Below are 14663 nucleotides of genomic sequence, written 5' to 3' on the forward strand. Positions count from 1 at the left end.
CTGCATTTTCCAAAAAGGCTCCGAGGCTCAGGCATCAATCCACGGCGCTCACCATAGAGTTCATGAGTATTATTGCCACCAGAGCGGGCCCAGCCCCCAGAAGTCCGCCTCTATTCCCAAGTCGGGTGTTTTTTAACTTGGGCCGCGGCATCCTGGGTGTGGTGCTGCAGGGCTGCCTGGAGCTGGGCGGATTGTCGGGCAGAAAGGGAGAGCAGCAGTCAGGCAGGTCAAATGCACACAGGGGCACCTCAGACCCAGGGACGCCCCAGCGGTGAGTGTCTGATGGGTCCGATCGACCCCAGCCAATGGTTGCTGCGCCCCCGTATTGTCTACACGATATCTGGGCCCTCTCGCCGCCCCACTGGGCCTCAGCAATCTCCGGTGCCGGTACAGCCACGTTGATATTGCAAATGCGCTACCCGCCAGGCATCGCTTCAATAGCGAGGTGGACTGCTGCAGCTTTGCACCCCCACAGCAGGACTCAAGCTGGCAGGAGGCCGGGCTATACGCCATCCGCCACCCGGCACGTTGCACACAATCCCCAGCCACAGCAAGCAGGCCGTGCAGCTTCCAAGGCCTCCCGAGCACCACAGAAGTTACCAGCTGTCCACTCAATGGGCTTGTTGGAAGCGGTATGCTCTAGGCGAACCACAGAGGCACTCAATCCATCGTGATGACCCTCATGTGTACGAATTTTGTGAGGATTAATTACTCGGCTGGCAGAGCTCGCTCAGCAAGCGCCCATCTTGCCACACAATAATTTACAACAAGGGGTGGTGATGGACAGAGTCTCTGAATTAAGCAGAGTACTCTCACCCAGTCAAGAGATCAGGGCTAGATCCAACACCGTTTTTTAGCTCATTGCACCATCCCAGTTTCAGAACCTGGCTGTATGCAAATTAGTCTGTCCCTGGCCCAGTGCATCATGGGAACAGGGCAGACCAGACTACAAAAGCCAATTCTTACACTGGGAAGGAAACAAGCTTCCGGGGACCGGTTTCTGCCATTTCAGGCGTCTTCGGCCCGGCTTGCTTGAATCCTGATGGTGCAATGAGCAAGGGACTCACATCTGAGTATACCCTTCCACGCTTAGGGTGGACAAAATAATTTACAACAAGGGGTGGTGATGGACAGAGTCTCTGAATTAAGCAGAGTACTCTCACCCAGTCAAGAGATCAGGGCTAGATCCAACACCGTTTTTTAGCTCATTGCACCATCCCAGTTTCAGAACCTGGCTGTATGCAAATTAGTCTGTCCCTGGCCCAGTGCATCATGGGAACAGGGCAGACCAGACTACAAAAGCCAATTCTTACACTGGGAAGGAAACAAGCTTCCGGGGACCGGTTTCTGCCATTTCAGGCGTCTTCGGCCCGGCTTGCTTGAATCCTGATGGTGCAATGAGCAAGGGACTCACATCTGAGTATACCCTTCCACGCTTAGGGTGGACAAAATAATTTACAACAAGGGGTGGTGATGGACAGAGTCTCTGAATTAAGCAGAGTACTCTCACCCAGTCAAGAGATCAGGGCTAGATCCAACACCGTTTTTAGCTCATTGCACCATCCCAGTTTCAGAACCTGGCTGTATGCAAATTAGTCTGTCCCTGGCCCAGTGCATCATGGGAACAGGGCAGACCAGACTACAAAAGCCAATTCTTACACTGGGAAGGAAACAAGCTTCCGGGGACCGGTTTCTGCCATTTCAGGCGTCTTCGGCCCGGCTTGCTTGAATCCTGATGGTGCAATGAGCAAGGGACTCACATCTGAGTATACCCTTCCACGCTTAGGGTGGACAAAATAATTTACAACAAGGGGTGGTGATGGACAGAGTCTCTGAATTAAGCAGAGTACTCTCACCCAGTCAAGAGATCAGGGCTAGATCCAACACCGTTTTTTAGCTCATTGCACCATCCCAGTTTCAGAACCTGGCTGTATGCAAATTAGTCTGTCCCTGGCCCAGTGCATCATGGGAACAGGGCAGACCAGACTACAAAAGCCAATTCTTACACTGGGAAGGAAACAAGCTTCCGGGGACCGGTTTCTGCCATTTCAGGCGTCTTCGGCCCGGCTTGCTTGAATCCTGATGGTGCAATGAGCAAGGGACTCACATCTGAGTATACCCTTCCACGCTTAGGGTGGACAAAATAATTTACAACAAGGGGTGGTGATGGACAGAGTCTCTGAATTAAGCAGAGTACTCTCACCCAGTCAAGAGATCAGGGCTAGATCCAACACCGTTTTTTAGCTCATTGCACCATCCCAGTTTCAGAACCTGGCTGTATGCAAATTAGTCTGTCCCTGGCCCAGTGCATCATGGGAACAGGGCAGACCAGACTACAAAAGCCAATTCTTACACTGGGAAGGAAACAAGCTTCCGGGGACCGGTTTCTGCCATTTCAGGCGTCTTCGGCCCGGCTTGCTTGAATCCTGATGGTGCAATGAGCAAGGGACTCACATCTGAGTATACCCTTCCACGCTTAGGGTGGACAAAATAATTTACAACAAGGGGTGGTGATGGACAGAGTCTCTGAATTAAGCAGAGTACTCTCACCCAGTCAAGAGATCAGGGCTAGATCCAACACCGTTTTTTAGCTCATTGCACCATCCCAGTTTCAGAACCTGGCTGTATGCAAATTAGTCTGTCCCTGGCCCAGTGCATCATGGGAACAGGGCAGACCAGACTACAAAAGCCAATTCTTACACTGGGAAGGAAACAAGCTTCCGGGGACCGGTTTCTGCCATTTCAGGCGTCTTCGGCCCGGCTTGCTTGAATCCTGATGGTGCAATGAGCAAGGGACTCACATCTGAGTATACCCTTCCACGCTTAGGGTGGACAAAATAATTTACAACAAGGGGTGGTGATGGACAGAGTCTCTGAATTAAGCAGAGTACTCTCACCCAGTCAAGAGATCAGGGCTAGATCCAACACCGTTTTTTAGCTCATTGCACCATCCCAGTTTCAGAACCTGGCTGTATGCAAATTAGTCTGTCCCTGGCCCAGTGCATCATGGGAAAAGGGCAGACCAGACTACAAAAGCCAATTCTTACACTGGGAAGGAAACAAGCTTCCGGGGACCGGTTTCTGCCATTTCAGGCGTCTTCGGCCCGGCTTGCTTGAATCCTGATGGTGCAATGAGCAAGGGACTCACATCTGAGTATACCCTTCCACGCTTAGGGTGGACAAAATAATTTACAACAAGGGGTGGTGATGGACAGAGTCTCTGAATTAAGCAGAGTACTCTCACCCAGTCAAGAGATCAGGGCTAGATCCAACACCGTTTTTTAGCTCATTGCACCATCCCAGTTTCAGAACCTGGCTGTATGCAAATTAGTCTGTCCCTGGCCCAGTGCATCATGGGAACAGGGCAGACCAGACTACAAAAGCCAATTCTTACACTGGGAAGGAAACAAGCTTCCGGGGACCGGTTTCTGCCATTTCAGGCGTCTTCGGCCCGGCTTGCTTGAATCCTGATGGTGCAATGAGCAAGGGACTCACATCTGAGTATACCCTTCCACGCTTAGGGTGGACAAAATAATTTACAACAAGGGGTGGTGATGGACAGAGTCTCTGAATTAAGCAGAGTACTCTCACCCAGTCAAGAGATCAGGGCTAGATCCAACACCGTTTTTTAGCTCATTGCACCATCCCAGTTTCAGAACCTGGCTGTATGCAAATTAGTCTGTCCCTGGCCCAGTGCATCATGGGAACAGGGCAGACCAGACTACAAAAGCCAATTCTTACACTGGGAAGGAAACAAGCTTCCGGGGACCGGTTTCTGCCATTTCAGGCGTCTTCGGCCCGGCTTGCTTGAATCCTGATGGTGCAATGAGCAAGGGACTCACATCTGAGTATACCCTTCCACGCTTAGGGTGGACAAAATAATTTACAACAAGGGGTGGTGATGGACAGAGTCTCTGAATTAAGCAGAGTACTCTCACCCAGTCAAGAGATCAGGGCTAGATCCAACACCGTTTTTTAGCTCATTGCACCATCCCAGTTTCAGAACCTGGCTGTATGCAAATTAGTCTGTCCCTGGCCCAGTGCATCATGGGAACAGGGCAGACCAGACTACAAAAGCCAATTCTTACACTGGGAAGGAAACAAGCTTCCGGGGACCGGTTTCTGCCATTTCAGGCGTCTTCGGCCCGGCTTGCTTGAATCCTGATGGTGCAATGAGCAAGGGACTCACATCTGAGTATACCCTTCCACGCTTAGAGTGGACAAAATAATTTACAACAAGGGGTGGTGATGGACAGAGTCTCTGAATTAAGCAGAGTACTCTCACCCAGTCAAGAGATCAGGGCTAGATCCAACACCGTTTTTTAGCTCATTGCACCATCCCAGTTTCAGAACCTGGCTGTATGCAAATTAGTCTGTCCCTGGCCCAGTGCATCATGGGAACAGGGCAGACCAGACTACAAAAGCCAATTCTTACACTGGGAAGGAAACAAGCTTCCGGGGACCGGTTTCTGCCATTTCAGGCGTCTTCGGCCCGGCTTGCTTGAATCCTGATGGTGCAATGAGCAAGGGACTCACATCTGAGTATACCCTTCCACGCTTAGGGTGGACAAAATAATTTACAACAAGGGGTGGTGATGGACAGAGTCTCTGAATTAAGCAGAGTACTCTCACCCAGTCAAGAGATCAGGGCTAGATCCAACACCGTTTTTTAGCTCATTGCACCATCCCAGTTTCAGAACCTGGCTGTATGCAAATTAGTCTGTCCCTGGCCCAGTGCATCATGGGAACAGGGCAGACCAGACTACAAAAGCCAATTCTTACACTGGGAAGGAAACAAGCTTCCGGGGACCGGTTTCTGCCATTTCAGGCGTCTTCGGCCCGGCTTGCTTGAATCCTGATGGTGCAATGAGCAAGGGACTCACATCTGAGTATACCCTTCCACGCTTAGGGTGGACAAAATAATTTACAACAAGGGGTGGTGATGGACAGAGTCTCTGAATTAAGCAGAGTACTCTCACCCAGTCAAGAGATCAGGGCTAGATCCAACACCGTTTTTTAGCTCATTGCACCATCCCAGTTTCAGAACCTGGCTGTATGCAAATTAGTCTGTCCCTGGCCCAGTGCATCATGGGAACAGGGCAGACCAGACTACAAAAGCCAATTCTTACACTGGGAAGGAAACAAGCTTCCGGGGACCGGTTTCTGCCATTTCAGGCGTCTTCGGCCCGGCTTGCTTGAATCCTGATGGTGCAATGAGCAAGGGACTCACATCTGAGTATACCCTTCCACGCTTAGGGTGGACAAAATAATTTACAACAAGGGGTGGTGATGGACAGAGTCTCTGAATTAAGCAGAGTACTCTCACCCAGTCAAGAGATCAGGGCTAGATCCAACACCGTTTTTTAGCTCATTGCACCATCCCAGTTTCAGAACCTGGCTGTATGCAAATTAGTCTGTCCCTGGCCCAGTGCATCATGGGAACAGGGCAGACCAGACTACAAAAGCCAATTCTTACACTGGGAAGGAAACAAGCTTCCGGGGACCGGTTTCTGCCATTTCAGGCGTCTTCGGCCCGGCTTGCTTGAATCCTGATGATGCAATGAGCAAGGGACTCACATCTGAGTATACCCTTCCACGCTTAGGGTGGACAAAATAATTTACAACAAGGGGTGGTGATGGACAGAGTCTCTGAATTAAGCAGAGTACTCTCACCCAGTCAAGAGATCAGGGCTAGATCCAACACCGTTTTTTAGCTCATTGCACCATCCCAGTTTCAGAACCTGGCTGTATGCAAATTAGTCTGTCCCTGGCCCAGTGCATCATGGGAACAGGGCAGACCAGACTACAAAAGGGTGCAATGAGCTAAAAAACGGTGTTGGATCTAGCCCAGATCTCTTGACTGGGTGAGAGTATTCTGCTTAATTCAGAGACTCTGTCCCTCACCACCCCTTGTTGTAAATATTTTTGTCCACCCTAAGCGTGGAAGGGTATACTCAGACATGAGTCCCTTGCTCATTGCACCATCAGGATTCAAGCAAGCCGGGCCGAAGACGGCTGTAATGCCAGAAACCGGTCCCCGGAAGCTTGTTTCCTTCCCAGTGTAAGAATTGGCTTTTGTAGTCTGGTCTGCCCTGTTCCCATGATGCACTGGGCCAGGGACAGACTAATTTGCATACAGCCAGGTTCTGGAACTGGGATGGTGCAATGAGCTAAAAAACGGTGTTGGATCTAGCCCAGATCTCTTGACTGGGTGAGAGTATTCTGCTTAATTCAGAGACTCTGTCCCTCACCACCCCTTGTTGTAAATATTTTTGTCCACCCTAAGCGTGGAAGGGTATACTCAGACATGAGTCCCTTGCTCATTGCACCATCAGGATTCAAGCAAGCCGGGCCGAAGACGGCTGTATTGCCAGAAACTGGTCCCCGGAAGCTTGTTTCCTTCCCAGTGTAAGAATTGGCTTTTGTAGTCTGGTCTGCCCTGTTCCCATGATGCACTGGGCCAGGGACAGACTAATTTGCATACAGCCAGGTTCTGAAACTGGGATGGTGCAATGAGCTAAAAAACGGTGTTGGATCTAGCCCAGATCTCTTGACTGGGTGAGAGTATTCTGCTTAATTCAGAGACTCTGTCCCTCACCACCCCTTGTTGTAAATATTTTTGTCCACCCTAAGCGTGGAAGGGTATACTCAGACATGAGTCCCTTGCTCATTGCACCATCAGGATTCAAGCAAGCCGGGCCGAAGACGGCTGTAATGCCAGAAACCGGTCCCCGGAAGCTTGTTTCCTTCCCAGTGTAAGAATTGGCTTTTGTAGTCTGGTCTGCCCTGTTCCCATGATGCACTGGGCCAGGGACAGACTAATTTGCATACAGCCAGGTTCTGGAACTGGGATGGTGCAATGAGCTAAAAAACGGTGTTGGATCTAGCCCAGATCTCTTGACTGGGTGAGAGTATTCTGCTTAATTCAGAGACTCTGTCCCTCACCACCCCTTGTTGTAAATATTTTTGTCCACCCTAAGCGTGGAAGGGTATACTCAGACATGAGTCCCTTGCTCATTGCACCATCAGGATTCAAGCAAGCCGGGCCGAAGACGGCTGTATTGCCAGAAACTGGTCCCCGGAAGCTTGTTTCCTTCCCAGTGTAAGAATTGGCTTTTGTAGTCTGGTCTGCCCTGTTCCCATGATGCACTGGGCCAGGGACAGACTAATTTGCATACAGCCAGGTTCTGAAACTGGGATGGTGCAATGAGCTAAAAAACGGTGTCGGATCTAGCCCAGATCTCTTGACTGGGTGAGAGTATTCTGCTTAATTCAGAGACTCTGTCCCTCACCACCCCTTGTTGTAAATATTTTTGTCCACCCTAAGCGTGGAAGGGTATACTCAGACATGAGTCCCTTGCTCATTGCACCATCAGGATTCAAGCAAGCCGGGCCGAAGACGGATGTAATGCCAGAAACCGGTCCCCGGAAGCTTGTTTCCTTCCCAGTGTAAGAATTGGCTTTTGTAGTCTGGTCTGCCCTGTTCCCATGATGCACTGGGCCAGGGACAGACTAATTTGCATACAGCCAGGTTCTGAAACTGGGATGGTGCAATGAGCTAAAAAACGGTGTTGGATCTAGCCCAGATCTCTTGACTGGGTGAGAGTATTCTGCTTAATTCAGAGACTCTGTCCCTCACCACCCCTTGTTGTAAATATCATCTTGCCACACAGCCAGACCACACCCCCGTTCTTGTGGACTACTTGATTTCAAACCTAACTAGACAGCAACATAAGTGCTCCAATATCCATTATTTATCATTGTGAATAGCAGAGACCTTCTTGGCGGAAGCTATTTTGTCACCTCTAAGTAGCGTGGTATGATATTATGGCAGCATTTGTTCCACTATCACTGTTTGTTGTAATACTGATGAGCACAGTACTGTATTTTGTAAGATGTGCAGTGATTGGTAAACCATAGCTACCTTGATTAAAGGTCCATAATGAACCTGCTCTTGTGCTTGAGGATCCCACCTTTCTTCTCCTCCTGTGTCGCTCTCTCTATTTTCTCGCTCTCCTTGCTGCCTCTCTTTGTTAGGTTTGTCTTCGCCTTTAACTCTGTCTTTCTTGGTTTTGCCACTGCTTCTGCTTATCTGATCTGTGCTCTTTGCTGCCTGTTTTCCCACTCTAACTCATTACTGCTACCTTCTGTTGTTCATCTCACTCTTTATCTGCTCGTTTCTGCCATTTTCCAGTTGTACTCTTCACAGCAACCACAATTCTAGTCACGGTAAAGTCACAAGCAGACCCCAAATTAGCCTGCGATCAACCCTGTGGTAGCTTGTGCAGAGAAGTCAGGCTTTACTTACAGGCATGTGTGAAGCTTGGATTCTGTTTACCTTACCACTGATAACCAGTGCTAAAGGGCTTAGGCTCGCTTCTTAAAATATGGTAGAATTCGCTTACATCCAATTGGCCTATTTATTTACTCCCAAGTCCCTAGTAAAGTGTTACTGAAAGTGCCAGGGCCTATAAATTAAAGGCTACTAGTGGTCATGCAGCACTCATTGTGCCACCCACTTACCCGCTTCAGCGCGGCTCGAATTCTCGCGCTGTGCTGAGCGTTCTAATGAGCCAACGGGCTCATGACGGAACGGTTTCGTCATGAGCACAGGCCAACCGACGCTCATGATGGAACCGTTCCGTCATGAGCATGGACGGGGTTAAGAAGCCTTTTAGACTTGTCTCAGGCCTGCCATAGCAACCTGCGTGTTCAGTTTTAAACTGCTGTGTCGACCTGGCAATGTAAACCATTTGCCAGGGCCAAATATTCCTTTTTAATAAATATATGCCACTCCTGGGGTAGACCCGAACAGCCCAAACACAATGCAAAAACAAAGTCAGAAAAACAGGAGGGAAGAACCACGCCATGGATGCCTGGTCTAACATTCTTATTCTGACAGCTTCTATTTTTTACCTGTTAACTCTTTTTCTGCTAATTTCTGCAATTTTGTAATTGTTGCCACTTTTTCTGCTTTCTCTCTGTTCCACTGTTGCTTTTTGCTGCTGTTTATGTAACTTTTGGATCCTTTCTTGCTCTGTGTTCTCCCCCCACACTTCTTCTTGCGGTCTTCACCAGCTCTTCCCCCCTCTGCTGCTGTCTGCTTCTTACCCGTTTCCTGCCTTCTGTGCTGTCCCAGCTCTTTCTCTTCCTGTGCCCTCTCCCAGCTCTACCAATCACCCCCTGATCTCCTTTCTCTTTCCCTCTCTCCTCCCAGGACCTACTTATTGGCGGGTGCCATGTGAACACATTGAGAGCACACCCATCTGCATCTGTACATGACATAGCCATGCCCTGCACCACGGACCCTAGCTGCGACCCACACACAGAAACTGCATTGCAACCCTCTGGGCTCTCAGCCCCACCCACCGCTTGCTCTGCTGCTGCTGCTGCTGCTGCTGCTGCGTCACACTACACACCACTGAAGAGGCATTGTGTGCCACCCGTTAGTTCACTTCCTACAACACTCACTGACCACCACACTTGCACCAACAGCAACAGAACCCAGCCTCTCACACACTCACCTCCCACCAACCTGACAGCGTACTACCCTATCATCCATGCTCCTCACACCCCATATACCTAAATTAACAAAAAGGTCACTAAAATATTGTGTGTTTTATATACAGCTCCAGAAAGTACATCATTGTCTATAGGTATTGCCCAAAAACCATAAACTAATAGAGAACATTATTGTTTATTCTGTCTTATATACAGCTCTAAAGCATCGAGTCGCCCCCCCCATTTATAATGGACTGTGTTCCTTGCCATGATTTAGAGCCACTAGTAGGAATGAGAGATTCCTCCGTATGAAGTGAGTGTATGAGATATTATCAACATTTTCAAGTATTATATAGTTAAGCCCCTATCAGCTTAGAGTAACCTATCGCACATTTATGTCTTGTATTATTTAGCATTCGGTACCTAGTAGGGCAACGGACACTCATATTCGATCGCCGTTCAAGTTTTCAACAATCTGAGTAAGTGTTGCCCATTTAATAGGCTTTACGAGGATATTGTTAGACATATATTTAATGCTGAGCATTTAATTTAAAACAGACATCGGTCCCTATATTATTTTTTCTAGTAAAAAATTTGGGCCCCCATTTCTTATCTTCTACGTCTTATTTTTTGTCTTTATCAATTTGCGCTCTAATTCTTCCCTTATTTTACCATTTTTTGTGTAACATGTTTTGTCGAAGTAAAATGTTGTATGTAGAAATCCCCTATTTTGCTTCCTTTAAAAATTGCCTGTTTATCAATAGTACAAATGATCTAATAAGATTGAATAAGTAAATTCATCACTATAATTATGAAATGTTTTTGGAATAATGAATTTCATTACAAGAATAATTAAATGTTTCTTACTAAAACTTGCTGTTGTTTGCTGTTATTATAATCATTCTTTATTAAACTGTTTGGTTAAAGTTATTCATGAATAATGAATATTCTAGGTGTATATATATTGTTAGTATGTAACCACTGTGTTGTCCTATGTTTTATATCTTTTTTTTTGCAATAGACGGTTTCCTGATGAAGGCAGTAGAGTCGAAACGCGTGTAGTTTTCATCTACCGCTTGCCCCTATCAAGTTTTCATCCCCTGCCAACCCCCATCTAATCGGTCAAGGATTAGGAATTGAGTTTGATTGCTTTAATTTGATTAAATAATCTTGTTATACTATCACTTTACACCATGTATTTTTCCATTGATGATGTTGTCTTTTTGTAAAAAATCTAATCAAATGAACTAAAAAAATACATTTGAAATTAAAATAAACAAAATTATATATTTTTTCAATATTGAGTGCTCATCCTCTGTATGGTATGAATTGTGGTTACTTCCTTATTGAACCTAGAATATTTGTATGTGGTTATACAGAAGCTTGCTATTGGTCTCTTTACTCACCTCACACCGAATATGCCACAAAGGATCTGGGACCTGCTGCACAACCACACACCAGGCTACCGTTCCTTGCTGAAACCTGGCTGAACCCAGCACAGACGGCAACATCGCCACTTCCCCCATATCCCCGGCTACAAGATCACCAGGCAGTACAGACAGCATCTACAGACCACCAGGACCACGCACCAACTCTATAGACTTTGGTGCGCTCTGCATCCTCGACTCCAGCACCTTCATCCTCCTCGAAGACCTTAACTTTCACCTACAAGAATGTGCAGACCCGTACATGACCGCACTTTGGAATACCTAGGGAACCTCAGCCTCACCCAACATGTGAAAGAGCCCACACACTCTGCGGAACAACTCCTGGGCTCTGTCTTCACCACCCTTGACAGCATCTCAGTTAGCAAGCCCACACCAGTCCCCTGGACAGACCACATCCTCGTCAAGTTCAGCATTTCTGTCACACACAAACCCACCACCACCAGACCAGCCCGCCAAAACTGGAACGACATCCCAGAGAAAGACTGGACTTCCACACTCACAGCATGCCAGCCAAAACACAGCAGCAACCTACCTGAAGCCCTCAACAAGTGGATCACGTGCAGCACAAATACCCTGGCACTCCTCAAACATAGCAAAGCCACAAGATCCTAATCTCAAGCAAGGACATGGAGGCATTTGGGATGGAAAAAAGGCACTACAAACAAGTGGAGCACAAATGTAGAATGAGCCATGACAACGAAGACAAAGCACCTTCAACTCTGCCCTGAGACACTACCACCAACAGATCTGGAGCACCGAAGCACCATGCTGGCGGACCATATCTACACTAGCAATAACAGCAGCAAAGAGATCTTCACCATTGTAAAAGATTTCAACTCTCCAGTGGCTGCCTTCAACAGCATCACCACCTCACTAGACCTATGCAGCAAGCTCTCAGTTCTGCTGCAGTAAGATAAGCTCCGTATACAGCAACTCCGACCCTCAACCAGACCCGATAGATCCCACTACTAGACTCTTCATCTTGGCCAAAGAAACAGATATGGCCATTTGGACCTCCATCACCACAAAAGATACCATCTCCAACATAGAGTCCTTCCACTTCAGAGCTGTGTCTGACCTGCCTTCATCAGAGGACTATCCGATCAGTACAGCACTCATCCTTAATGCCTTAATCTCATCAGCCACCTTCCCCACCATGTAGAAACACGTCACATAACCTTCGCTCCTCAAGAAGGCCTTTGTAGACCCATCAGTTCTCTCCAAACTACAGACCGATCTTACTGTTACCGTACCCCGGCCAATATCCTATCCGAAGTCCTCATCAGACACCTCTCAGATCTTAGTAACTACCAACTCCTCAGTGCCACTCAGTCCAGCTTCCAACCTAACGACATCAAAGGAACAGCCATCATTGCCACCGCAGACGTTCGCATGATCCAGGACAAAGGAGACACAGCCACCCTCATCCTCTTGGACCTCTCTCTGCAGCATTTGATATGGGATCCCACCGTAGCCTCATCCTACGCCTAAATGCAATTTGAATCCAAGGACTCGCCCTCTGCTAGATCGACTGGCAGAACACAGTCAGTCAGCATCCTTGCTCTCTTCTCGTTTGGACAAATGCATCCTCATCGGCCTAGTTCATCAGGGATCCTCTCGTAGCCTGACCTCCTTCAATGCATACATGATACCACTGGTCAGCATCATCCGCTCCCATGACGTCAATGTCCTCTCCTATGCCAACGTCACTCAGTTCCTACTACCTCTCTTGGACAAGATCCCAAAAGCCAAGAAGATGTTAACAGCCTGCATGACCGAAGTCGTCAACTGAATGAGAACCATCTGTCTCAGACTGAACAAGGACAAGACAGAAGTCATGATCTTTAGCAATAAAATCTCACCGTGGGACCATGGTGGCTGGCAGAACTAAGACTTAACTTCACTAAGAACTTTGAGTGTGACGTGAAGCTGAAAACCTGGATCTTCAATTAGTCCTTCCATCCGCCTTATGCAAGACTACACCAACCCTGCTAAGCACCAGGATACTCTCCCAGGTGATAATGCGCTCTACAAATCCTAATCACATAACATCATTCTCTTCACTTTCTGATTTTTAGTATTGTATTGGTGTAACATTCATTAACCCCTTCAGTGCTGCGCGAATTTCGCTGCAGTGCTGAAGGGTCATAAATCACATTGACTCATGACGGAAATGTTCCGTCATCAGCACCGGAGCACCGACGCTGATGACGGAACCGTTCCGTCATGAGCATGGAAGGGGTTAAGGTGAGGTCATGAGTGTTGCATTTGTATAGCAAGTTATCTGTTGCATGCTATTGTGCGCATTAGGAATTCGGATCCTAAATATAGCCTGAGAATTTCAATGCTTTTTCTTTTTAAATCATAACCATATATGTGTGTGTGTGTGTATATATATATATATATATGTGGTCACTCGAGCATTATAAAACTAAAAAAATGGCACTAGTTCTTTGCATGTGAACAAGGGCTCTTGAAGCCCGAAACGCGTATTGCCCTCCTGTTTTTACCATCTGCAATAAAAGTAAGAACCTGTGAAATACGTGGTCCGTCTCCTGCTTTGCCTCGCCGGTCCTAGGTGGATCAGGAAGTGGCGTTCGTGGAGTCTTCTGCTTATATATATATATATATATATATATATATATATATATATCCCAGCGGCGGTCATAGGAAATGCCTTTTTTATTTTGCTAATAACTTTGGCCCTATTAAGCAAAACCTGGCCAATATCTTCTATGAGGAGAAACTGGTCCTATCTTTCGAAAATTATATAGCTCCCCACCCCAATAGGCCCAAAGTCTATATATCGCTACAGGTCAGTTTCTGGGCTGTAGACAAAGTACCCATTCTTACCTCCAGAGTACGACTTACGTAGACGCCAATATAGTTTCTCATTGAGCAGTCGTCTCAGTGTGTCTGGTGCTAATATACATACTCTCCTATTGGATAATTAATCCCACCTGATGATCACCTTAGGCTGCCTCACGGTCCATATAGAAGGAATGGGCGCCCTATATGGTATGAAACCGGTGTCCCAAAACATTTTCTGTCTCTTAAGTGTGCCGTGTTTGGTCATCATGGCAAATGCGGCCACCATCTTTGACAAGAAAAATGAAGTAATAGAACGTACTATATATTATTCCTTGCAGGCCTGCGCACACAGTATGTCTTACACCAGCAGGGTTACGGTTAAGAGTCCCCTAACTTTAACTAAATTGTTTTAAGCAAAGAGCACAGGAAAAGCCCATACTAACCTCTTTGGGTTACCAACCCATCATACATGCGGCCTCATTGACACTTCGTCTATAAGTGGCCGCTCATGATGCAGACCTGCAGCTAGGAATCCTCAAATACATATTAAATCAAAGATATATTTCAATCTGTGTGGTACTTTAGTGGGTGCTGAGTTTGTGGATTGAGTGCACTTGTGGAACAAGACATTTTCCCTGGGGAAGATTTGATTTTACTGTTACTTGTTTGATGAATCTCCACAAAACAAAAAGTGATACATTTTGACTAGTTTGTCAATGGAAAGTTTTGGGGTGATCCGTCAAGAGAGCGCAGAGAAAAAGGGGGGCCCTAAATCCAGAATCCCCCTGCATTACTTGGGCCCTAAAGTATCTATAACTGGTGAACCTCAGTGGTTTTGTTAAATTAAAATGGCATGTTTTAACTGAAATTTTCACTCAACTATAACGTTCATTTAACCTTTGG

The 14663-nt window shown here is 47.1% G+C and overlaps 1 long non-coding RNA gene across 1 annotated transcript in view; it reads left to right on the forward strand.

Annotated features, from left to right (window-relative positions):
• LOC144827525 (uncharacterized) overlaps positions 1 to 10802 on the forward strand; it is a 30430-nt gene extending 19628 nt beyond the window's left edge. The window contains exons 2-4 of the long non-coding RNA XR_013610233.1: positions 9718 to 9814; positions 9915 to 9980; positions 10523 to 10802. This is a non-coding gene — a long non-coding RNA (uncharacterized LOC144827525). The remainder of the gene's footprint in view (positions 1 to 9717; positions 9815 to 9914; positions 9981 to 10522) is intronic.
• Positions 10803 to 14663: the final 3861 nt, after the last annotated feature.

The sequence above is a fragment of the Lissotriton helveticus genome, chromosome 4_1 (genome assembly GCF_964261635.1).
Source record: "Lissotriton helveticus chromosome 4_1, aLisHel1.1, whole genome shotgun sequence".
Classification (NCBI taxonomy): domain Eukaryota; kingdom Metazoa; phylum Chordata; class Amphibia; order Caudata; family Salamandridae; genus Lissotriton; species Lissotriton helveticus.